This window comes from Falco punctatus (assembly GCF_963210335.1).
Source record: "Falco punctatus genome assembly, chromosome: 11".
In the NCBI taxonomy this organism is placed as follows: Eukaryota; Metazoa; Chordata; class Aves; order Falconiformes; family Falconidae; genus Falco; species Falco punctatus.
Genome location: NC_137591.1, coordinates 4,516,702 through 4,540,332, shown reverse-complemented (window position 1 = coordinate 4,540,332; position 23,631 = coordinate 4,516,702). Strand labels below are relative to the sequence as shown.

Below are 23,631 nucleotides of genomic sequence, written 5' to 3'. Positions count from 1 at the left end.
ACTGCGGCTTTTGTTTGCAGAATAGCTATGGTTTATATTCTAGTGACAGTCACACAACTCCAGGGGTTGTTTTTGGAGTTAGTGGCAAAAACATGTGGTTTGAATTGAAAGTCTTAAAGTTAGAGGATCAGCGTTACTCTAGCAAAGATATTGCCAGTGTCTCTGCGACTCATAATTTTAAATCATCAGGAACCTGAACACTCCTCATTAAATGATTAAAGGGAACAGTAATGAAAAAACTAAAAGAAAGGATAAATATACAGCCATATAAGCAGGAACATCTATTTTCAAAGCAGAAAAAAATATTGCCATCCTGACAAAGGGCAATAAACATATCAAACTAACTCACTTTTTTTTTTGGCTGAGAATGTAATCTTAATAAAGCAACAAATTTTAGATGGCAGGGTAAGATTACAGTTCTCCTAGATTAGGACTAGAGTTTTCCCATAAACAGGTTATTGCTGTGGGTTCCGGTCACAATTAACTGTGTATTTATGTCCCACATTCTGAAAATAAAATGATCCCTGAGATTAAGTGCTTTGCTGGTGAGGTTTCCCACTGAGGTACCATCAACCTTGTTTCCTTACTGTGAGCCCTGTATTTGTGTTTTCCCCAATAACAGCCTCAACTCAGTCCTCTCAGACCTGAGCCCATCCCCTTTTTCCCTCCCAAAACAGGGAGTGGGAGATGCAGATCGGAGCTGGGCTGGGGTTTGCAGAGCATCGTCATTATACAAAGGAGAGGAGCAAAGATACCTTCCTTCCCAGCTCTGATTGCACTGCTTTTGTCACCCGTTCACCCTGTCTCCGTGTAAGAACATACCTCATCTGAGCTGCTTTCTCCTTCCTGAAAGTCAAACAGGTCATGGGTTGCCCGGTACTCCAGAGCCGTTCTGACTAGTTTCAGTAAGTCCTGAAAGAAGGATCATGGCTACCAAAGACATTGCTAGTTGAACCCTTGGTACATTGCATTTACATAAATTGTATTAGGTGGGTTGCAGTTTCAGTCTTTCAGTGCCTGTCTGGGAGAAAAACAAAATATAAAAAAAATGGGTGAATATTGACTAAGGCATTACATAGTATATGTAAATACAAATACATGAGGCTTGCTGCAGGAGGGAGAGCCTGACTGTATCGATATATTGGCAAGAATGCAAGGGTTATATTTGAAAAGTAGAAAATAATCCAGTGAGTCATCTTCCACACTTTGGCTTGCGATCCTCTCCAATTTTCGCTTTGACCCAGAAGGGTACAGCACACAGCCTGAAATAGGCAGCGAGATGATATGGTGTAGCTGCACCACTCAGCTCCTTGCAGGGAAGCGCACCAAACCCATCCGCAGCCGTTCCTGAGGGATGCTCAGAAAAAGTCTGAAAAATGCTGCTGTCATAGGCGTTGTCATTCTTTTCTTTAAACCATATCCCACCACCTAACAGAAATAAGCAGACTAGAACAATACTCCCAAAAGAAGTGTGGATAATAATAATAACAATAACAACAACAACATTAACAATAATAGAAAGAGCAATGGCACATAGAAACACTCAAAGTCACTGTGTTTCTAGTCCATGGGTGAAGCAGCCATGTGTTACCTTGAGTTACAAGCTGAATCAAGAACAAAGTCAGAACAAGAAACTAAAGGCACATGCATTAAATATGAAAATGAAATTTTGGACTGTGATATTTGCAAATGTAAAATAAGATCCAGCCTTAGGCTCCATTACAGATGACTTGTCCATGGCATCTTGTGCAAGCTGAATCAGCTACTTAACTCCCCCAAGTGTCTCTTTTCCAGCAGACTTCCCGGGCCAGGCCATTTCTTCTGAAAGAAGGTTGCTGCGGTCTGCCCAAGAAAGTGTCTTAATGCAAACAGTCGAGGTGGTCACCCAAAGGCAGAGAGGTGGACCCAACAGCTGGGTTGCCAAACTCTCTGCAAGGTAGCTTTCCAGGGCTCTGCTCAGCCAGCTGCATTAACAAGCTGCTTTTAGAATGGGCCAGGACTGCCTGCAGCATCCTGTAGTCACCGAGGGATGTGGCAGGTGATGCAGTGCCCCCCAAACCGGGTCCTGGGTACTTAACTCCCCTGCAGTGACCCTCTGCAATTCGTCTGGAGACACCCTCCACCCCCTGATGACCTAAATATGAAATGCAATCCCCAGCAGACAACCTGTGCTCATGGTTTTGTATTTATCTGCTGCCTTCCTGGAGATGGAGGCTGACAGTCCTGATTCACCCTGTTCTGCTCCTCCACTATTGAGCACCAACTCCCTGACTCTCACCAGCACACAACTGTTGGTCAGGATAAAGGAAATTTGACCTTATGTCTACATGTACACACATATGCATAGGCACACACATCTATATGGACCTATATATACACAAGTTTGCAAGAGAAAGTTATCTAAACCTCTATGATAGTAAAAACAATTCCTTATCTGTATTTCTTATCTAAGCGCTCAAGGCATGACCTAGATAGAGGATTTTAATAAGCACAACACCTGAGCTATATAAGGGTAACATTCCCTTCATCCCACCAGTCTCCTGTCCTTACCCAAGCTTGACTACCTCATATAAGCCATAGGGCTCTTTGTGAATTACCAGCATACTATATTCCTATTTAGAATAGCAATTACACTCACTTTTTATGCAGCTTATGATCCCCTGTGTGTTACTAGTCCTAAAGCATCCATACCTGGGGCCTTAATAACACAGGTGGCTGGCCAGGGTATGTTTGCAAGAGCCAGCTTTCTCCCCCAGCTTGGCATCTCTCATCTTGTCAGCTTTCATTTTGCTTCATAGGTTTTTCCATCAAAAGGAACAAGCACTTTTAAAAAAAAAAATGATTGAAGTCTTAAGACCGATATATTAAGATACTTTTTTTTTTTTTTTCTCTTTTGCACATTGGAATGAATTATCTCAGAGATGCTTCAAATCTGGCTGTTTCTTAGTTTGTCTTCTCGGTCCAACACAGTCACGCATGGGAGACCATGACCAGAGGTCTTGGTCTCAGCCTCAGCTTTACATAGAAGAATGGTCCCTTTTTACTCTGCCTCCATATGCACATGAACTATACGTACAATATAGATGCCTGTTAAACAGTAGCAAGGGTTTCAGCACATTCAGTAAAGAGTGTAATCGTTTGGTTTTTTTAGTAATTCCTCCATGTATGAGAAAGTAACTGAGCACTCATTCCAGAATTATCCCCAGGGCCAATCTGGTTTTATTCTGCCCTGTCCTTGGTATATTAGTGCTTTGCAAGTGATAGCCCCAGTAAGAGGGATGCTTATGTGGCAACATAAATCCCTTTGGTGTGCTACAACGTGCCTTACCTTGGACGATTTGTATTACAGAGAAGCTACAAAGAGGCAATATATTTGGAACAGTTGATTAGAGGAATATTGCTCATATAGGCAAAACATAACGTTTTTAATCTCATCCTCATTTCACTTTTAAGAAAAATAAATGATCTCTGTATCTTGGCATATGCATCATGTTGAAATGGAGCCATTACTCCGGACAGCTTTTTCACAATGGCTCACATAATATGGTATGAAAATCATGTACAGCTCCTGTGTTTGTATCTCAGAAGGAAAATAAAAGGCAGTTAAATTATAATGCAAGAACTAAGCTATGAATGGATGTTGCATTCAAGGAGTCTAATGCTTAAGAGGGGGAAATGACAAGATATTTTTTTTTTTTTGCTCTTCTAGATATTTTATCCTTGCAACAAGCTCAACCGTCAAATGTTTTGAGAGAGGTCAAAACTAGTCTATCTATCTTTTTTATGCGAGTTTGTGAAAGGAATCTCTCCTCATGGAGTTGTACAGGAATTGACACGATAAACCTAAATGGCTCCTTTACAACTGTTAGGGTTTTCTGTAAACACATGCTGTCCTGCCAGCCAACCAGCTTCAAACCCGGGTGCTGAGCATAGCAGATGGTCTATCCTGCCGATACACACGCTACTAATTCATATTTCAATACACAGCTTTGCTGTCTAAATGAAGCCACTGCATCTTATGAAGTTTCAAAACTTCCAATAACTGGTAACTGGGGGGGGGGGGGGGGGGGGGGGCATTACATGTCATGGGAGAGGATGGCTGCAAAGAGAAGGCGACAGGCTCTCATAGCAATGGACATTTTGGAGATGCTTGTTGCACCATGATGTATTGTAAACATGAGTCTTGCCATGCAGTCCCTCCTGCCAAAGGGAAACCATGGCATGGCTGCACTGTATTAAGAAAGTAATACATAAAACAAGATCCCTGCACCACCCACAAGCAAGGTGGACAGAACAGAAAAGGTAAGTGGCGATGAAAAATAAAGCCACTTGCAGCAATTGTGGTCATAACATCTTGACATCAGTGTGGCCATGGCAGATGATCAGGATTTTCAGGGGGAAGGCAGGAGGGATGCAGGATAATGCAGTAATGCAAGCAGCTGCCTTGACCCTTCACTGCACAAGCTCTGCTACTGCAGCGGTGTGCAGGAATATGTTTTGGCATCAGCACTTCAATGTAGAAACCCTTCTCCCATAGCTAAATTGCATCCCATCCTTCTCACCTCCTGCAGTGTCCAGTTATCGCCTAACAGGTTCAGGTAAGACAGCACAGTACAAAATCACCATCTTTCTACTGGGCTGCCAGAGCAGGATGTGAAGGGAAAATTGCCATGACACTTTGAAAAAGAAAGGAGCAGGGTGAAAACATTGGGTTCTTGGTTTTTTTCTGACTTTATGAAACAAGGAATGCAGGCTAGCCAGTTTATAATGCCAAAGGTACTGTGAACATGGCAGTGCACAGACCCCCAGGCACATCAGCCCAGGGCTCATGGCTGTGCTTTGCCAAACCTACCTGGAGCCAGCCACGCTGTCATCATGTTCTGTGGCGGAGGCATTTCAGTGTCACCAACCGGTGGCTCCAAAGGTGGAGCTGGGAGCAGCCCTTGGTGAGGCCCAGGTCCACTGCTGCTCCTGCCAGAGAACATGGGAGACACATCCTGAACACCTCCACAAATGTCTTGACAGATATTTCATGCATTTGGCCCAAAGTCCCCACATTGCTGTATTAACTTCTTTCCTTCAGCATTGCTGACAAGTGCTTACACCAGAAAGAAAAAAAAAAATAAAAAAAAGAGCTACAGAACGGAAGGAGTAGTGATCCTTTGCACGAATAACACCCCTCCTTGCAAGGGGATTGCTTCTTGAATTTCTCTTGTTATGGTTTTATCAAATGTTGTGCCTCCTCCACTGAGCCGTGATAAGTTGGGCAACTTCATAAAATTCGACGTGAAGTAGGAGCAGAACCTCCTTTTTAAATTCATTAAATCTTTCTCCCAAAGGAGAAACATGAATTAATATTCACTTTCTCTTTTTATTTCAATTTACTTACTTTCTGTTCCAGAGACTAAGCTACAGAGATATTTCCAAATCCACAGCTTGTTTCTCTGGCCATAATAGAGAGTGAACAATTCTGATAAATTTTTTAGAGGGGAAAACAGAATCAAAGTGGCCCTAAGAGAGGGAAAGCAGCCGTTGTTTTCATACACCATTTTGGCTTTCCTTAGTTAAAGAGTCTCAGATGTATAGTTGGGTTTATTCTTTAAACAAGCCCCCAGATTTGGAGGTCTCGTGTATTATTAAAGGACAGAAGACTAAAATTAGGAACTGCTGCAAAAGTCATTCTCACTAGCTAAAGAGAACATAAATCAGCAGAGAGACTTGTGACAGAGTCTTACAACTTAATCATTAATTAAAAAATACTAATATGCAATTAAGGAGTGTTCTTTGATAAGCATGCTGTTGTACACGAATTAGCTCTATGCAGACACATACACAGCACTGCAATGATATAATATTTTTATATCCTAGGTATAAATGCATGGCATGTGTGCATGTATATATTATATTGAAGCAAGGTAATGCACAGGATGCTGTGTGTTGCCATTTCAAATGAAAAATCTATTTGCTGTAAATCAGATAACCCCCACTTAGATTTAAAACATCTCCCTAGCACACCTACTGCCAAGCAGCAGGGGGAAAGGCACGGGGAGCATTTCCAAAGGGAAAAGGGGAAGCTAATGAGAAACAGCCACATATCTGTGCCTTTTCCCTGGCATGGCTGCTGCAGTGGAGGGCTCTGCAGGATGCTTGGTCCGTGGGATGGGAAACACTGCAACAGGCAGTGGCATTGTTTCTGATGGATCAGGGTGTCTTGCCTTTGACACTTTCTTTTGGTGACCTAATCCACTTTCGAAGTGTTTTAAACGAGACTTACTCTCATCTCACACATTGAATTGCAAAACATATTCTGCCACTTGCAGCTCAAAAAGCATTTCCCCACATCCAACTGCTTCTCTCCATGCCTACAACTGAAAGCAGTCATTGGCAAACACAGCATTACTCACATTTTGGGTTCCTGTGGCCACAGTACTCAACACCATGGATGCCAGGAACCATGTTGCTGAAGAAGACCTAGAGCAGAGCAGGTGAATGGTAATAAGATGGATTGACCAGACAAAAGATGAATGGCAAAGCAAGCTCACCAGACAATTCCTCACAGCTTGTCTTGTTTCTCCTGTAGCCAGGGTGTTTAGATTAGGAATACATTTTTAAAAATTCTCCTCCTTTCTTACTTTCTGTAAAATCCTCCCAGAAAGTCTTGGCTCCCTGCAAGCCCCCGGAGGGGGGGGGGCGGTCTTGGGGTGCTGCTCCGGTGGACAAGTGGCTGCGCTCCCACCTGGAGGCTGAAACCACAGCAGCAAAAAAACAGATTTCATGGGAAGAGCAGGGAAGACTGGGGGTAGGGCGGTGAACAAAAAACCTGGAAATGTGTTAGTTAACTTTGTGTGGTTGTTCGAGCCACTTCCTGACACCCAAGCGAGTCATCTGAATTTAACACATTTCTCTTTTGCATTTTGCAGCTCACCTTTAAGAGAGCACAAGGCGGAGGAGGTGGGAATATATGGACTTCAGCCCTTCCCATCAGTTTCCCCCTGTTACTTTCAAAGATTTTCTATTTAGAAAGGAAGGCTTTCTTTTTCCTGCTGTTCATACATTACACATACTTCCTAGCCAAAATATCTTGCTTGTGTATTTTTTTTAATTTAGCCTACATTACTCAAAATTGCTCTAAAAATAATTAAAGAGAATCACTTTCCCCGTCTCTTTGATTTACCTGACTCTTTATTTCTGAGGAGTGTTTTAAGAAATAGCCATTTTTTAAAAAGAGAGAGAGAGAGATATCAACAATAAAAGAAAAAAATAGCCCCACATCCTCCTTCTTGTCTGAATCTAATGAAAATGTTTAAACTGCATGGATATTTATCCTTATGAAAAACAGATGAACAAAACAAAACCCCCAGTATTCTGGTGAGATTCTGTAAACAGGAAAAAACATTAACTGTGGAAATATATCATATAAGACCTTTATTTCCTTCTAGCTCTTTCCAGGCACCAAACAAGCTTTGCATGCAGATTTCGTTTCAGCTGAGTGGAATCGTTCTCATAACTATTCTCCAAAGCCCAAGCTCTGAGGTCAGCCCTGCTCCTTCTGCAACAGGATAAGTATTAACAAGTGTGACTACCCCATTCCTTGCACCCTTCTTAAATTTTCCAGAGTGTGTCAGCAAGCATGAAAGCCAGAGATCAAAAAAACATGAGGGTTTTATTGTTGGAACTGGATAGGAAGAAGGATGCAATATAGGCAAAGTCCCAGCACCACGGAGAAGCTAGTCTATAACACCACCAATAAAAACTAAGGGAATTACTGGACTGCAAGAAAATTACCTTGCCGTCCTGCTCAAAAGTGAGTAAATTTTCATTTACCCCCTACAATAACATTTTACAAGTGCTGGATCAGTGCCCCAGGAGCAAATTTGGACTTTAAATGTGGGTCCTGAAGGACCCAGGAGAGGACTGAGGTGGTAAGGGAGGTGTGATACAGCTTAGTGCCTCCTGGGCAGAGGTGATGGGGCTGCAGTGGCCTCAAGGGCCAACACTCACTCCTGTTTTTCTCTTCACAGCTGCTGCTGCTGAAGTTTCATGGTGTCATGGATAATCTTCCTGCCTCCCATGTGATGCATCCTGCTGTGATCCGAGCTGCCCTCCATGCTGGAGTTTGTAAGAACACCAACACAGGTCTGGTTATATTTCCCAGATATTTCTAGGAGGGAAACTCTCAGTCTAACAAATAAAGCACCTAGAGGTGTTTATTACAATTGCAATTTGGTATCTGCGTAGCAGCAGCAATGCAGAGCCCAGCTTGGAGAGGCATTAGGACACACAAGCCCAGCAGCTTTGCCCATACTCCATCAAGTGATGAGAAAGCTGTAGATTTCATTTCTGGTGAGTGGGGCACTGGGAAGGGAGGGAAAGAAAATAAGGAGAGCTGTCAATATAATAAGCATCTGTCACACAGCTTTCTAAAACTGGACCAGTTCTGTGGACATGGGGAGAGCAAGGGGCCTCTGCTCCTACCAAAATCTTGTCAAAACCAGGTTATATAGCCTTGAGAATATTTCTGTCCAAGGTCATGTCTAGTCCTGATGAAGCCAAGGAAAATTCAAAGCCAACTGAAAAAAACCCCAAAACCAAACCCAAACCAGAAATGACAAAGAGAAGTATTTAAGCCTGAAGGAGGTTTAATTCACATGATCAACCAAAACCTGGGCTTATATGATTCAAAGCTGTTCACTTGTAATGCACAAGCCTCTTACTTCCCAGATTGTGTTTAATTCTCCTACACATTCTCTCAAACGAAAGGTATGCCCCAGATTTCAGCACCTCCATTGCATCTGCTCCACTATCCCCACAAGAAATCATCTCACTTTCCACACCTGGCTTTCTTCTGCTGCAGGATGTCAAACTACAGAGCAGAATATACCCAAGAACATTTACTTTCTCCCTTCACCTTCTGGAGCACTTTATCTCTAAATCCAGCAAATGGGTGTGTATTTTTTTTGGTCACTTTTTTGGGTTTACAAATCATAAGACTTGAAAAAGAAGAATCATGAATTCTAGTCCTGACCTACACCATTCCCATTCCACAGCCCTGTTTCACTCTAGTGCAGTGATAGCCAGAGATTCTGAAAGCATGAAGGGTGCTCAGGATGAAAAGAAAGGAGGAGAAAGAGGTAGCTTTGTATCTTATAGTCTGTGACATCTGCCATGACTTGGCAAAGTATGTGAAAAACTTCTGGAGAAGTTGTACAGCAGAGGTGGACCTGTTCAGAGTTGACACATATGAAAGCAAGCCCCAGCTCCAGAATCCAAATCTAAAGCCCTTATGTTTTTCCAGACTGGGAAATATTTGCATTTGGATTTGGTTTTCTTCACTCAATAGCTCCTGATCTCCTAAAAATTCCTGTGTGTAAATGCCAGATACCCAGCTGAGTCCAAGGAGAGTCAAGAAGGAGACACCTGCAAACCAGTGTTCAGTGCTCTGCAGAGCTCACCATCTCCATTGCACAGCAGTGAGATTCTCAGCAGCAACACAAAAGGAGCCGTATGGGAGAGACCATAAGGAAAAGTCCCAGGAAACCTCTTGTAACTTGCATGACTTTTAAAGTTTGCCCAGTTAAACTGTGGTTTCATTAAACTTTCCTTTAGCTGGCAAAGGACTGGTTGAGTTATTACAGAGAACAGCCCTGAGCAATTAAAAGCAAGAGCAACATTACAAATCTAAGATTCGGTAGACGAAAATCTTTTGCACAAGACATAGCCCTATGGAGTTATAGCCTACCCAAATGGGGAGAACCAAATTAAATGAAAAAACATAATGTATATTATCTTAATTTATATATGAGATTTTAGACAGTTCCAGATTTCTGGATTAAATACAATACCATGTGGCTCCATTAAGCCTCACTGGCCTTTTAGAATATTATTGAAAGGAATAATATATAATGGTTTGAAAGGTTTTTGGATGCTTGGTGGCATCATTATGCAATTTATTAATATGTGGGCAGAATGACTAATGCCTCTGAGGATATATTTTTAGTTTCAAAAAAATAAATATAAAAATGAAAAGTGTGCTGGGGGGGCCAAGAAGGAAAACCAGCTACAAATGGGTTTGTGCTAGCAGCATGTGATGGCATGCATAATTCTGTCTGTCCTTCCATAAGCCCAGTGCCCAGAATACAGCACTTCTTTCACTTTCACAGCATTTCCAAAGGGGCCCAGAGGCCCCAGCAATTGCAGATTGGTAGAGTTTGGGTATCTAGCTCCTTTTCTGGCATCTTTCCTTCAATCTTAAGGCTGAAAGGGACAATTCAGATCATCTAGTTTAACGCTCAATATAAATCCTTAAGAAAATAATTTCACACATCCACTTGCTAATTGAGCCTACTACTATATGTTTCACCAAAGTCATCTGGGCTGGCCTCCAGTTCTGATTTCAAGATGCAAAAGGATGACAAATCCCCTGCCCCCTTCAACAGTCTGTCCCAGCAGTCAGCCCCCTCTCCGTTCCCAGTCTCTCAATTTTGCCTGTCTTAAATTTCCAGCCATTGCATCTTGTTATGTTTTCCTCCATTAGACTATAAAGCCCTTTTGTATGCGGTATTTTTTCCTCCAAAGGCATTTACTGCACAGAGTCAGGTCACTGTGTGATCTGCTTTTTTGCTAAGTTCACCAAATTGAGCTCCTTAAGCCTCTCTCCACAAGATTTCCTTTTCCAACCCTCAAATCGTCCTTGTAAAACTGAACCATAGGCTGAGAGTTTACAGCCTCTATCATGAATTCAAGTCCCTGAATCTCAGGTTAATAAAGTCTCTATTTTTTTAATAAGGCTTCTGTGAAATGACTAGAAATAGTCCCGCAGGATGTGTTATTTGGAGGTAACTATTTCCACATGGGCTGGAGGTAACAGCCCTGTGAGCAAAGTGTGGGGAGAGCAGTGGGAGGGCTTCCCTCTTCTCCTTACCCTTTTCCTGCAGCCTTTTTTAGTGCTCACCCAAGCTGCATTTCAAAACCCAGTATTTTTCTTGGAGTGTCCATCCTGGTGGACGTTTCCTAGACCTCTAGGAAGAAGCAGAGTGGTTTCACCTCCCCATGCACACACAGAAATTGGCTCCTGAGGAAGCTGCATCCCCCAGCACAAAACCTGTCCTGCTCCCGCCGGGGCCAGGAGCCCCATCTCCAGTGGGAGCAGAGGCACTGACAGGGTCTTGGCACGTCTCGCTCCACAAGCCGCTCCTTCCCCAGGCCCAAAGAGACATGTATAAAATCTTTGAAATCTCACCAGAGCTCCTCCTTCCTCCCAAAATAATAGGATTAAAAACACACCCTGGGGTTTTTCTTCCCTGTCCTTTTCCAGCATTGGTGTCCACACTTCAGAGCTGTTTCTTGCCACTATTAATTGGTTTATTTGCTATTTGTTAAACGACAGTGGAGGTTCACAGGAGGCTTGGCTCTGGATCTTCGAGAAAATATCCCAATATTGCCAAAAATTCAGTCAAATGACAAGACATGGTGAGCTCTAGGCAGTCTCCTCGGGTGCTGGAGCTACGGTTCACTGCTCCACAGCTTCTGGATGAGACAATATTCTGCCTTTTCATCAGTTGCATTTGATTTGCATGTGAGACTACACACCAAATGAGGAGTTTAAAAGATACGCCGGCTCAGTTTCCATTCAGCCTGGATTTATGTACCCCACAGGGACAAACTTGCTGTTCCAAATGGAATCAAAGAATTTCAGAGGGAATCATGAGTGCTAAAATATTGGAGTGAGTGAGGTCAGCACCAGCACAGACACTTTTAAAATTTTTTTCCTCATTTATTTGTTTGATTTTCTGTTGCTCAGCTTTGCTCTCAGCATTTGTGATTCAAATCCTTTGAGATATGTCGTTCACTTTACTTCAGGCCACTTTCCATCACCCAAAGATGCCTACACACATCATGAAATCTTCCTGTGACTTAAGAGCTCCCCTAACCTATCTTCACTATATGGCTTCAAAACCCCCTTTTCTTTCCCTCTCTAACGAAACACCACCAGTTTAAAAGCAAGCGTGAGTAGGTGATACAATTAGAGTAAACCACCTAAAAAAGTGACCCTCCTTTCTAGCTGTGAGTTGTCCACAAAGAACATACAGAATGTATGGATCAGAAGAACTTGCCATTGGTTAGTGACTCAGCATCCCGGTACTGGTATTACACCCAAAAGGTAATGTAGGCTTGTGTGAGCAGCCTGCAAAGTCTATTAGATGAATAGGAAGTTTTGCAGTCAGGTGTAAAATTTAAAATTTCCAGGTGGCAAGCACAATTGCTCAAGTATTTTTAAAAATATCTGTGCTAGGCAAAGCCTAAGAGCTTGGTTGTTTGGTGGAAGCAGGCAGGAAAGGGTCAAAAATGTAAATACACTTCCACGGAAAGCAAATAAAAATAATCTTTGAAGAGTAAGAATATTAGTGGATGTTTCCTAATGGTCACCATTCACCCTGTTCATTCTTTGCACTCCACTTGCCAAAGACATAAGGTTTTAATTTTGTTCACGGTCAATGTAATGTTTAGAGTTTCATCTACTTGAACGATTCTTTGGGGACTGGTTGCAATAGCTACATTTTGGGCTTAAATTGCATTTTGGATTTTTTTTTAAACTAAACTGAATCTTACCAAGGAGTGAAACTGGAAAGGATAAAATTAGATTCCTGAACCTTCATCCCTTTTTAGAACCAGACATGAAAAAAACTGGATCCAGTTTTGTTAAATATTTTTTCCACATCTGGTGTTCAGTCAAAACCATAAGAAAAGTGCTGGAAATCTCACAAGAAGTCTTGTACTCTTGTGATTTCCAGTCCAATTTTTTCAGCCACAGGAGATCTGTATAGTTCAGATAAGAATCTGAAGCAGAAGCCAAACCCAAACTGTGAACCTCCTGAGGTTCACCCCACCCACAACAGCTTATGTCTTTACCCATCATTTGCAGCAGATGTTCTCCCAGATTCTCCAGTGAAATAAATTCCACTAAAAGTTTCAGGAGAAAGATTATAAGATACATACAATACAAAATAAAAGTGTCCAAAGCAGCTCATCATGGCCCATTAAGTTATTGTTAAAGACTTTCGTACAGCAGCATCTATTGATTAGAGCAGTTTGCTTCTCCTTACTACTCGTTTTTCCATGCTGGGCTTTGGGGGCTTTTTGATCTAAAGGCCACTGACGTCAATGAGAGTATTTCCATTGTCTTCAGTGGGCTTCGGATCAAGCCCTTGACAAACTGGTTCTCCCATAGGTCAGTCTGCAGAGTGCGGGTTTCTGCCAGCAGATTGTCCCTAGAACATTCCACTGTAGATTTACAGTCTTTATAAAATTTTTAAATGAAGTTCTATAGTTAGATTCATATGGTATATCATAAATTACAGCAGACTCTGCAAGCTTGGGTTTGAGGGTTGGTTGTTGGTTGGGTTTTTTTTTTTTTTTCATTTGGCTCTCAGGGAATGTATAGTTTTTTCCATAAGAACTTTTCTCCAAATGCTAATTTTACCTGCTTTATGCTATTTTGCAACAGACCGTGCATTTTTCACAGCCAAAGCTCTTCAAGGAAGGCTGCGCTTGCGGCAGTGTTGGTGATGTGAGCAAGCAGGGACTTGCCATCCACTATCTTGACGCTAGTTCGTAGGGCAGGCTGTAGCTTTGGGCTCTCCTTGTTACCAGTCAGACTAGTGAAAAAGAAAAGCAAGCCAAAAGTTTCAGATTACTTTTCTCCCTTAAGGTGCCGCTAAAGCTGAAGCTGATTTTTGCCGATCAGAGGCGCATCTTATGTCCAGCTCTGCCATCAGACCCTTGAGGCATAAATCCCTGATGCCAGGGATGATCTTTGTGCAGAGCCTTGCACACATGAACAGCAGTCTTAACCAGGACCTCTACAACCGCAATACTTCCTAGAGTGGCCAAGCAATGTGACAGCAGGAAACAAGGGACAGCCCTCAGACACTCAAGTCCTAATTCAGATTCTCCATTGCCAGGGCCTAAATCGAAGAATTCAAGCCGCATTGCCATGCCCATCTGCAAAGTGGGAGCAATAATCCCACAATACCTTCTCAGAAATGCTGTGAGGCCATGAACTCTGTCTACACAGAGTAGTACTGTTCAGTAGTAAATGAAATCTGTTTTCACTTCCAAGGGCTATGGCATGAATTACCATAGGCAGAAATCCAGCCTAGCAGGCAATGAACTGGATGGGGCCCACTCAGTTCCTTCCATCTTTAGCTTTGATTTTCATTGTTCTGTTTCATTAACAGAATTTCCATGTCTTCATTCTCACTCACCCCCCCCCCCCTGCAATTTTTCTAAACTGTTAATTTGCCAGCAGTAAGAATGTCCTCATAATTGTATACCAGCTCTTCCAAAGCACCCACAAGAATCTGATCAGTTTTTAGCAGACTCAGCATTTCCCTCCTTACTTCTCAGCCCTCATATATACAGAAAAAGAGGCTGATGAAAGTCTGTTGTTGTGTTCCCACCGGGGGACCATAATCTGGCCACTAGTTTTCTGCTCAAAATGCATTGCATTCTGAGACACTTCCTTAAAATCAGGACAAGTCCTCCCAAGTCAATGGGGCTGCAGCAATTGGCACCGCTGGTTTTGAAGGGCATAAATATCACCCCAAATGAGGCATCAGCTGAGAATGTCTTGATTCATTCTATACTTTCTTTTATTGCTTTTTATTATTAAGGAAGGATATTGATTCTGCTCAGGTCACCTCTGCATGAAGGAGAATGGGGGAGATGCTCAGGAAAACCGTAAAGGATAGCAAAATGGTTTAGGCAACTTTTTCAATTCTCCCCTTTGCTTTCCCATGTTCCCAGTCCCTAAATCCTACCAGGGACCAGCTCCACTCTTGGCCTCTTCCCTGATCACCGATGTCATAAGCTTCTTTTACGCTGCCGATGAACAGACATTTCACCACTGCTAGCTGCCCCCTCCGATTCATGATTCATTTGAAAGAAATTAACAGCAATAAATTTGATTCAAATCCTATTTTTTTCCCCAGTAGCAGAGTTTGCGACTGTGTACGAGCGCTCCCACTGGAAAGAGAAATGGAAAGATAAAAATAGATTAGATGAATGAGAGATTACAGGATAAAGTGATGGCCGCTTACCAGCTGAAGAGGATTCACTGCTGAAGACTGACAAAATCTCTTCTGACTTTGTGGTTTCGCAGCAGAGAATCTGCTCAATAATTTTTGTTCAGCCAAGCTCTCTTGGAAGTAACGTTTGACCATCTAGTATTTCCTTGGAGCCCTGGAAGAGAGGATGTTTGATGCCAACCTCTGCAGCAATGGCACAGTACGAGCTCAACTGGGGCACTGGGGTCTGTGGGGTAGGATGACACAAGCTTTAGGGAGTAAGGTGAGAAGGGTGGCCTGGAAAGCAGCACCTAATGCATCCCCTGCCTTACCAGCCTCCTCCTAAACATCATGAAATCCTCACCAAGGAGGGCTGCTGCAGGGAATTAGGGAAGGACACATAGCAGGACGTTATTTGCCCATATCTGAACTCAGGATTTCCACTGCAGATTGGCTTTGCCCACCATGAAGACGCGGTTTAATCTCCACTTCTGAGATAAAAACCCTCAGGCACAGAAAGGTTAAGAACTCAGCCCAAGTCTCAGAGCCAAAAATAACACTCATTAGTTCCTCATCCACAGGGAGCCCTTTGCTTCCATCTCATCTGAACTGCCATACAACAACCACTGTCCAAGGCATCTCAACAGAGGAGATCAATTTTATAGTGGTTTTACTCTTTGAAAGCACAAACAGGCTCTCCATTAGCAACTATAATTTATCTGACTGTGACCACTGACTGCAGGTCTATGAAATGTATCTAAATGGATTGCACAGAGCCAGAAAACTCAACCCAAGTATACATGGAACACGCACAACAAAGCTCTGCAAATCTGAAAATGCAGAGTATCAGCAAGTGCTCTGGTTTTCCGGATTGATTTGGGAGGTAGGTAGGCTTAGCTGAAGGCTGTGGTTTCTAAATTGGACATAGTTACCTAAAACTATTGGAAATTTGAATTGCGTGTCAGATGTCTGGATTAAATGGACTCAAGAGACATAAGAAAAAACATGTGGCCCAGTATTTTTCTCTTTTTTTAATGTCTTTTGGAAACTTTAGATCCCATCTGGGGCCTGTACAGTTTCTTTGTTTAGTAATTCTGAATTGAAATTCTTTATAAAGCTTTGTTAATTAAAAGGTAAGAACTTGATTGTTGCACATGGAGCTCTTCATCCTGAAAGATGCCTGCACATTTTCCAAAAGCATACTCCACTTTTCAAAAAACTAAATGATTCTTTGAAAACTAGGCAGCACAGTTATTTTATTCACCTCAAATCAACAAAATTTTAATTCTAAAATGTACCATTATGGCCTGACCTCATTTCTAACTCTGCCAGTAACTGTCGTAGCTGGGCTGTTGCACAGCTCCCACCAAGCCTCTGGTGCCAGGTGGACTTGGGGCTGCACATCTTTAGCAAGACCATCCAATACAATGATGAAGATTATGAGTAATAAATTTCCTGCGAGTGGCAGCTTCCTCTGGGGTGGACTGTATCACCTGCTCCATGGCACACAGACATATTGTCCCACCACCCCATAAGACCAAAAGGAGCACAAGAAGACACCTTCCTGTGGCCAAAGTGGCCTAATCTCAACCAAGGAGGCAGGACTTGTGTTGAAATGTTTCTCACCAAGACGTGGCCTTGGATCTTAAAAGAGAAGAGGGAATTTCTCAGCTTTGCCACATCTTGGAGATGGCACATGGCTTCCTGTACTCATGCTGGGGTCCCTAACCCCAATTTTCCACAGCCCAGTAGCATTGCCACAACCTTCCTTGTTCACTTGCTGAAGTCAGACCAACCAACCAACCTACTCTTCAGCCATCAGCAGCTCCTTGACCCACACTCTTTACCTGGTGGATCTTCCCACTTCTGATGTTCACTAGGAAGTTCCCAGGACGATGCAAATTTTTTGAAGCTTTTCCTACCTTTTTTTTTTCTTTCTGATGCCTCCTGAGCACTTCTGAAGCCTGCTCAGGTGCAGCCTCCTAATTTTAAGGGCTAGAGTACAACACGTGGTACGTCATGAGTATGGTTGGAAAAATACGGACTCCAATTTTTTTGGACCTAACCTTGTTCTACAGAATCCCAGAGCTGGACTAACAGACCTGATGTCTTTCTTTTCATCTGACAAGGATAGGATGCATGCTCAGGTCTGAATTGCTGAAAATGGCATAAGGGCATAAAAATAAAGGAAGACTTTTTGCTTTAGGGCACCTCTTCAAGATTTTGCATACAATGGGAGAAGCAGAGAATCTGCATAGGCCATCCAGGCAAAACCTGCAGCTCCTCTCAGCAAAACAGATGGTAGTTGGTGCAGCTGAAGTTGGTTTTCTGGAAGATGTAAACTATGCCAGCTAAAGTAGAGTTAATGGAGGCATATAAATGTAATTGGAAAAAAATACTGCCTTTATATTTGCTTCTTTTGCGGGTATTAAGGAATCTCCATCCAGTCCCTGCCCTTGGATGTTTGTGTGTGTGTGTGTATATATATAGGTCTGTGCAGATTTGGCAGGGTTAAACTGCTGGGGGTAAGAAAAGACAGAAACTCTTGGATGGATTTTGACACCCCTCTCCCACTCAGGTGTGCCAAAACCTTATGGTTTCTTTTAGACTTGCAGAATGAAATGAGTGATGAGGAAATTCTCACCAATATAAAATTGAATTATTTGTTGCTTAAAATAGAGCCGTACCCTCTCCAGGTCATCAGCTGGTGCCAAATCAACCTCTTCTGGGACACCAGATTTTCCTCTTTGGTGATAACACCAAGAGCATCAGGACAATGCAGTGCAAGCCCAACGAGTCCAAGGTTGGGAAGGGACTGTAACAGTGACCAGAAAATAAGCAGGCTTTGTAATTTTTTTTTTTTGGCGGAGGGAGAAGTGTTCGCGTTTGGGCAGGAACCCTCACAGCGTGGGGCAGCTCGGGTTGCTGCGGAGGACAGGGAGGGCGAGGGGCTTGCTGCAGGGAAGCCCACGCAGTTTCTCTCACGGTTTAACAGACAGCCTGGGCTCATAGTTGCCAAATTTTGCGAGCAGCCAGTAGATTTACGAGCCCCGGGAGCGCAGCCGGCTCCAGCTGCTGAGCTGCGCGGCGGAGGAGCCGGGGCGAGCGGCGGCGGGGAGCGGGGTCGGCAGCGGCGGCCCCTCGCTGAGCCGCACGGATGAAACCATGGATAAAAAGGGGAAAACGCAACAAGGAACGAAACGGGGGAGGGATCTGAGGGTCTGCTCAGCCCCTCACTTGTACGGAGTTGAGAAACGCTGGTCCCGGCGCACCGCGCGGCTTGCAGCAGCTAGTTGTGGGGGTTGAGGAGGAGTGTGCAAGGAAGTGTTGGCGGGGGGGGGGGGGGGGGGGAGGGGGGGATAGAAAGGGAACGGGGGGCGGGGGGGGGGATAGAAAGCCAAAGCGGGGGAGGAAGGGAAAAAAAAAAAAAAAAGGCAGCGGAAGAGAAATCCTGGCGGAGCTACGAAGAGAGCAACTTGTCCACAGGGTGTCACTCTTGACCCACATTTGGGCCAGCACCCAGCCTTGTTGTGGCAGCAGGAAATTGGAGATTTTCAGTTCCCCAACAAACCTCAAAAAAGGCAGATACCTCCAAAAAAAGGCAGGCTGGCACCTCTGGGTGTGCTGGCCCGGGCACCTATCCGCCTGGCTGCTCCCGGCCCTGTGACCCACCCGGGTACCCCCTCGCCCCCCATTGCACCCTGCCTTGCCCTATCTGGAGCCACCGTGGGGTTTGCCCAGCGGTCCTCCCTGGGCCAAGCTTACAGCACACCATCGAAAAAGGGATGGAGAGTGAAAGAAAGCACTCTTCCCCCACAGCCAAACTCTTTCTCCCCAAGCTTCGGCCATCTCCCTTCAATGTCTCAAAAGTCTTTTAGTTTACTGTGAAATTTCCCTATGCTTCCCATAGTCAGCCTGCCCCTTCCCATGGGAAACCTCCTGTTTCCCAGGCAGTGCCTTGAAGATGCTACATTAAAGCTTTATGGTGAGTTGAGTCCTGAACCCAGTTAAATTAAATGCTGATCATCCTTTGCTTTTGGTAGCTGTTACTTAGCAGAGACTGGTTCTTCAGCTAAGGAGAACCCTATGAATTATCACCTTGTTTTCTGTCAGGCTGTAGGCTTCAGTAGTCAGGAGGGCAAAGCTGAGGTCGAGTCAGTTCTGGGTGCAGTCTCGAAGAAGGGAGAGCGCTGACCTTCTGTCTGATGTGGTGCTGAGCCTAGGCAAGGCAGGGCTGCCTGCCTGCTCTGCCTGCGCCAGCCAGAGGGCTAGCTGACACATCAGCCTTCTCAGGATAGGCACAGGAGGATGTGGGCAGCAACCAGGCTCAGAGGGGCCAGTGGGTGACATGGATGCTGGGGTCAGCAGCACGGCAGCCAAGGTACAGGCTGCAACTTTTATAAAGCATCAGCAGAGCATAAATTATGGTGTGTCCTCCTGGCAAGGTTCCTGGAGCAGAGGACACACCAGCAAGAATACTATCTCCTCTTCCAGGGCTGGTTGGACAGGATTTGTGTGTAGTGTGTACAGCACATAATTCATCAGACTATCATTTACATAGCATGAGCTCAGCACTGCAGCACTCTCTGACATTTTGAAATATTCTGCTAGGGGCTCAGCAGCTTACTGGGGACATCGCATGAGATACATCCCGAAAGGGATGCTGCCCCCTTGCACGACTCAACCCTCTGCCTGGAGGGGGTGTTCCCAAAAAGCCTACATCCATCAATCTTACCTGTCTGTGAGTCCCTCATTTCTGCAGAGACTTCACTCTTTTGCCCCAGGACAATGTTTTTAGGTGTGCTCGGTATAATTTTAAACACTTCTTGGTTTTCTTTCAGGCCATCCTCCTTAATGTGGCTACTCCAAGCTTTTATGGAAACACCTGCAATATGTAAACACAAACGTATAAATCTCTGTAATGTGAAAAACCAGCTTCATGAAGCCATACAAGAACGTAGCCATGTGACTGCAAAACTTCATTTACAAGTATCTAAATATAGATCATAGCAAGCAGCAAACCCAGACTTCAATTTTAAAAGCGAGGGCATAGGGGAGAGTGCAGAGTCAGCACTTCTTAAATAGGAAGTTCTTCTTGTACTAATTCATTTACAGCAGCATCTTCCTTTGACACAGCAAATTTGCATCACAGAATCCTGATCACAGGGACATAAAGATTTTTATGGGAGTCGGAAATAGCCTCCATGCAGGCGCTGCTGTGGAAGTGCTGCACCACCACCGACCTCCGCACCCAGACAAGGACACACTGCAGTTTGCACCAAGTGAGCTGCGCAGGCTTTACTCCTCTGTGTGCTTTTATCACATCCCATTTCAACTCCATGGTTCCAGTTTGCCCAGGTTGCTTCCCAGCACCAGTGGCCGTGACTGCCCGTGGTCCCAGGGAACAAGACAGGCTGCTAAGCACCATGCAAGGGGTGCACAGGGCATGCAGGCTGAGTGGTGAACACTGGACATAGCCTCCATTCCACCTGCCTACACCTTCAGCTCAACTGTTTAGGGTGATGGGGATATCCCACGCACCATTGTACATCTGTCTATTGCCGTTATCTTATCTGCCTTTAGGTATTAAACTTTTTCAAATCATTCTTCTAGCCTCACAGTTTCCATAGAAATACATTTTAAATTTAGAAAAAGTCAATTGTCCTTTGAAAATCACTGAAAGCTCAGCAGAGAGATAGTGGCAAGTGTCCTACCTAACATACCCTGGTCAAACGGTGGAGCAGTTCTGTAGTATTCAGCAACACCCCAGATTTGTACAAGGAGTAAACTCACATTAGGCAGCCACAAACCTGCCTGCCAGGGTTTGAGCAGAAAGCAGAAGGGGGGAACCAAGGCTTTGAGAGCCAAAACTCTTAACAGCCTGAAATTAGCCTTTTTCTGGGTTTATGGGAACCACCTCCTAAATTGTGAGGGCTGTGCCCAACTCACAGCCAAAACTGGATCCAGCTGCAGGGAACAGGAGATACCTGGGGGAAGTACTCCCTTCCCCTGGACATCCATCCCACTGAAGGACAAGTGGTGAGAAAGGCTTGAAATAGACTCAACAGGGAGGCACTTTTCCAACCTGAATCCTCATCTGGGAAAGCACTGCTATTTAGGAATATGATTTAGGTCTTACAGCATCAATGGGACCTAAGCAGATGCTCGACTGAATCCCTCCATCTAAACTCACCAGAGAGACTGGTCTGCAAATTCCTAAACATTTTCCACTGGAATAATCAGAAGATCACACGTTTTCTAAATATTACATAAGTTGGCTAATTGCTTGAATTTCAAATTTTGGGTAAAAGATCGACATTATTATCAACTAAACCCCAAATTACTAAAGAACATTTTTCACACGCATTCTTATTCACTGATTTCCTATTTAATAGACATAAAGAACATCAACTGGCATTTGTTTTCAGCCAAATGCTGAAATACTGCGCTTTTTTTTTTTTTTTTTTCCCCAGAGTAAAAATAAAGTCAGAACTGTTTTATGTTTGATGGGACATACAATGGGGCACCATGATGTCCTCAGATGAGGGTATTCAGCTGAGGCTGCTGGACTTCAGCACATCAGTGTGATCCCAAACTAATCCAGAACAAAGATCTGCATTTTGACTGTCCCCATCAGAATATGCAGTAACAAACCTGAAATTTTCATGTGGAAAATTTGAGATTGCACAGAAATTTCCTTTTCCTGCAATAGACAAAAATCCTAAACAATCTGCTCTATGCATCATGCACAGTGCGGAAGAGTCAGGACATGACCAAAGCAGATCCACTGCATCCATTCTGCATTTTGTCTTTAAAAAATACAGCTGCATTTATTAACAACAGTTTTCTGTGCTCACACACATTTTCCTCAGTGCTGCCTAATGTCTTAAGAGCACTTTCTGCCATGGTGTTTGGCTAAAATCTCTGCAGGACAACCAAAAATGCTTCACAGACATGGGGCAGGCAAGAAGCAAAGGTGCCATCAGATGGAAGGAGGTGACAAAGGCATGTCAAGAACTGTCCAAAGCACCATGACCAAAAGGCAGGGGGCAAAGCAATGCTTCCTCCTTGCTAAAAAGGGTAAGCAGAAGCTGTTACACCTCCTAAAAAAACATCAACAGAGGAAACTGCAGCTACTTCATGCTCCAAAGCCTGGCTTCTCCCAGCCACCCAGCACACAGCAGCAACACATTAATTATAGATATATATCTCCAAGAACGACCTGGTAACTGTAAAAAAAAGTAACTACATAATTATACTTTACTACTGCTTTTGTTGGACTCACTCTGTAATTACAAAGTAGTTGCTAAGGAAAACCAACCCATTGGTTTTGCCATGAGCAATTAATGCAGGTTACCAACATGATGGTTACTCAGAGCCAACGCTAACATTGGCACCCAACCGTGTTATTCATCTATTGGTTGTGGCTCCCCAATAATAAGTGCTCTGCCTCATATTACACATCCACAAGCATGAGAAACAAATTACATCAAAACCCCAACTGTGCTACTGAAAGAAAAACCCAAGGAACAAATACCCATCATGTGTTACGGTTCCTTTCCCTTGATTTCTGTTTCTGGTAAAAAGGCAGAGCTGGCTTCTCTTGCTCCAAGGGGCAGGAGGTTTCTCTTCCATCCCACTCAAGAACATAGGAATAGGAGCATTATTTGCATTCTGTCTCCTATCCTGGGTTATAAAAACACAACTAAGGACTCCAAAATCGCAGGCCATTTCTTAAAATCACAGCCTTCATAGTGCAAGCGTTATGGGTGGTTGTCTGTCATCTTTGCCTTAAAAGTGGCTGCGGTCCTCTGCCTCTTCCTATTTTCTCCATGTTGGGAGATGTTGACACCTGTCTGGTTAAGGATACTTATCCAAAACACTCAGAAAGCCTGGATCCCAATGGGAAACACTGGGTAAATGCTGGTCGTGTATTACCTGCACTGTCTTACAGTGGAAGGAACAGGCAGTGGGGTCTCACCGCAGCACGGGAGCAGCATGAATGTCTTTCTGCCCCCTCATTCCTCCACGGTCATGACTGGTGTCAGCAACAATAAGCATCATGGAGAAAGCTCCTCAGGGATCTGCAGCCTCAGGAATGTTCATGGAGAAAAGCCTTCCCCTGGCCCAGCTCACATGCAGGGGCAGAGGCACTACAGATCTCTCCCCTGAACTGTATTTAGTATGTGCCTTTTTAAAATGATGGCTGCAAGAGCCATAACGAAACAATACAGTAACCACAGTACCAGGATCCACCCGCATTAAACTGTAGTCCTGCAGGTGAACCTTAGCCAGCTCTAGCTGAAAATTCTTGGCCCTTAAAAACAAAACAAGACTCATTAGTCTAAATTAGATGCATCAACCAGACACTGAGTCTTCATATCATTAGGAGTTGCTAATAGCAGCCTGCAGGCATCCTCCACCCAAACCTTTTTCATATCCTACCGTGATGCTGGTGTGAATGATGGCTCCACATTTTCACCTGTCTTTGCCACCTGTACCAGCATTTTCATGAGCATGATAAAAAGTTCTGTGCAATTCAATTCTGGACCATTTTATTTCATCT

The 23,631-nt window shown here is 43.9% G+C and overlaps 1 protein-coding gene across 1 annotated transcript in view; it reads right to left on the bottom strand.

The window, feature by feature from the left end:
• LOC308071767 (FRAS1-related extracellular matrix protein 1-like) overlaps positions 1 to 23,631 on the bottom strand; it is a 172,272-nt gene that overhangs the window by 5,220 nt on the left and 143,421 nt on the right. The window contains 1 exon segment of the mRNA XM_080407695.1: positions 1 to 23,631. This exon segment is cut by the window's left edge and continues 5,220 nt beyond it. The gene's annotated coding sequence lies outside the window, so the exon portion shown is untranslated.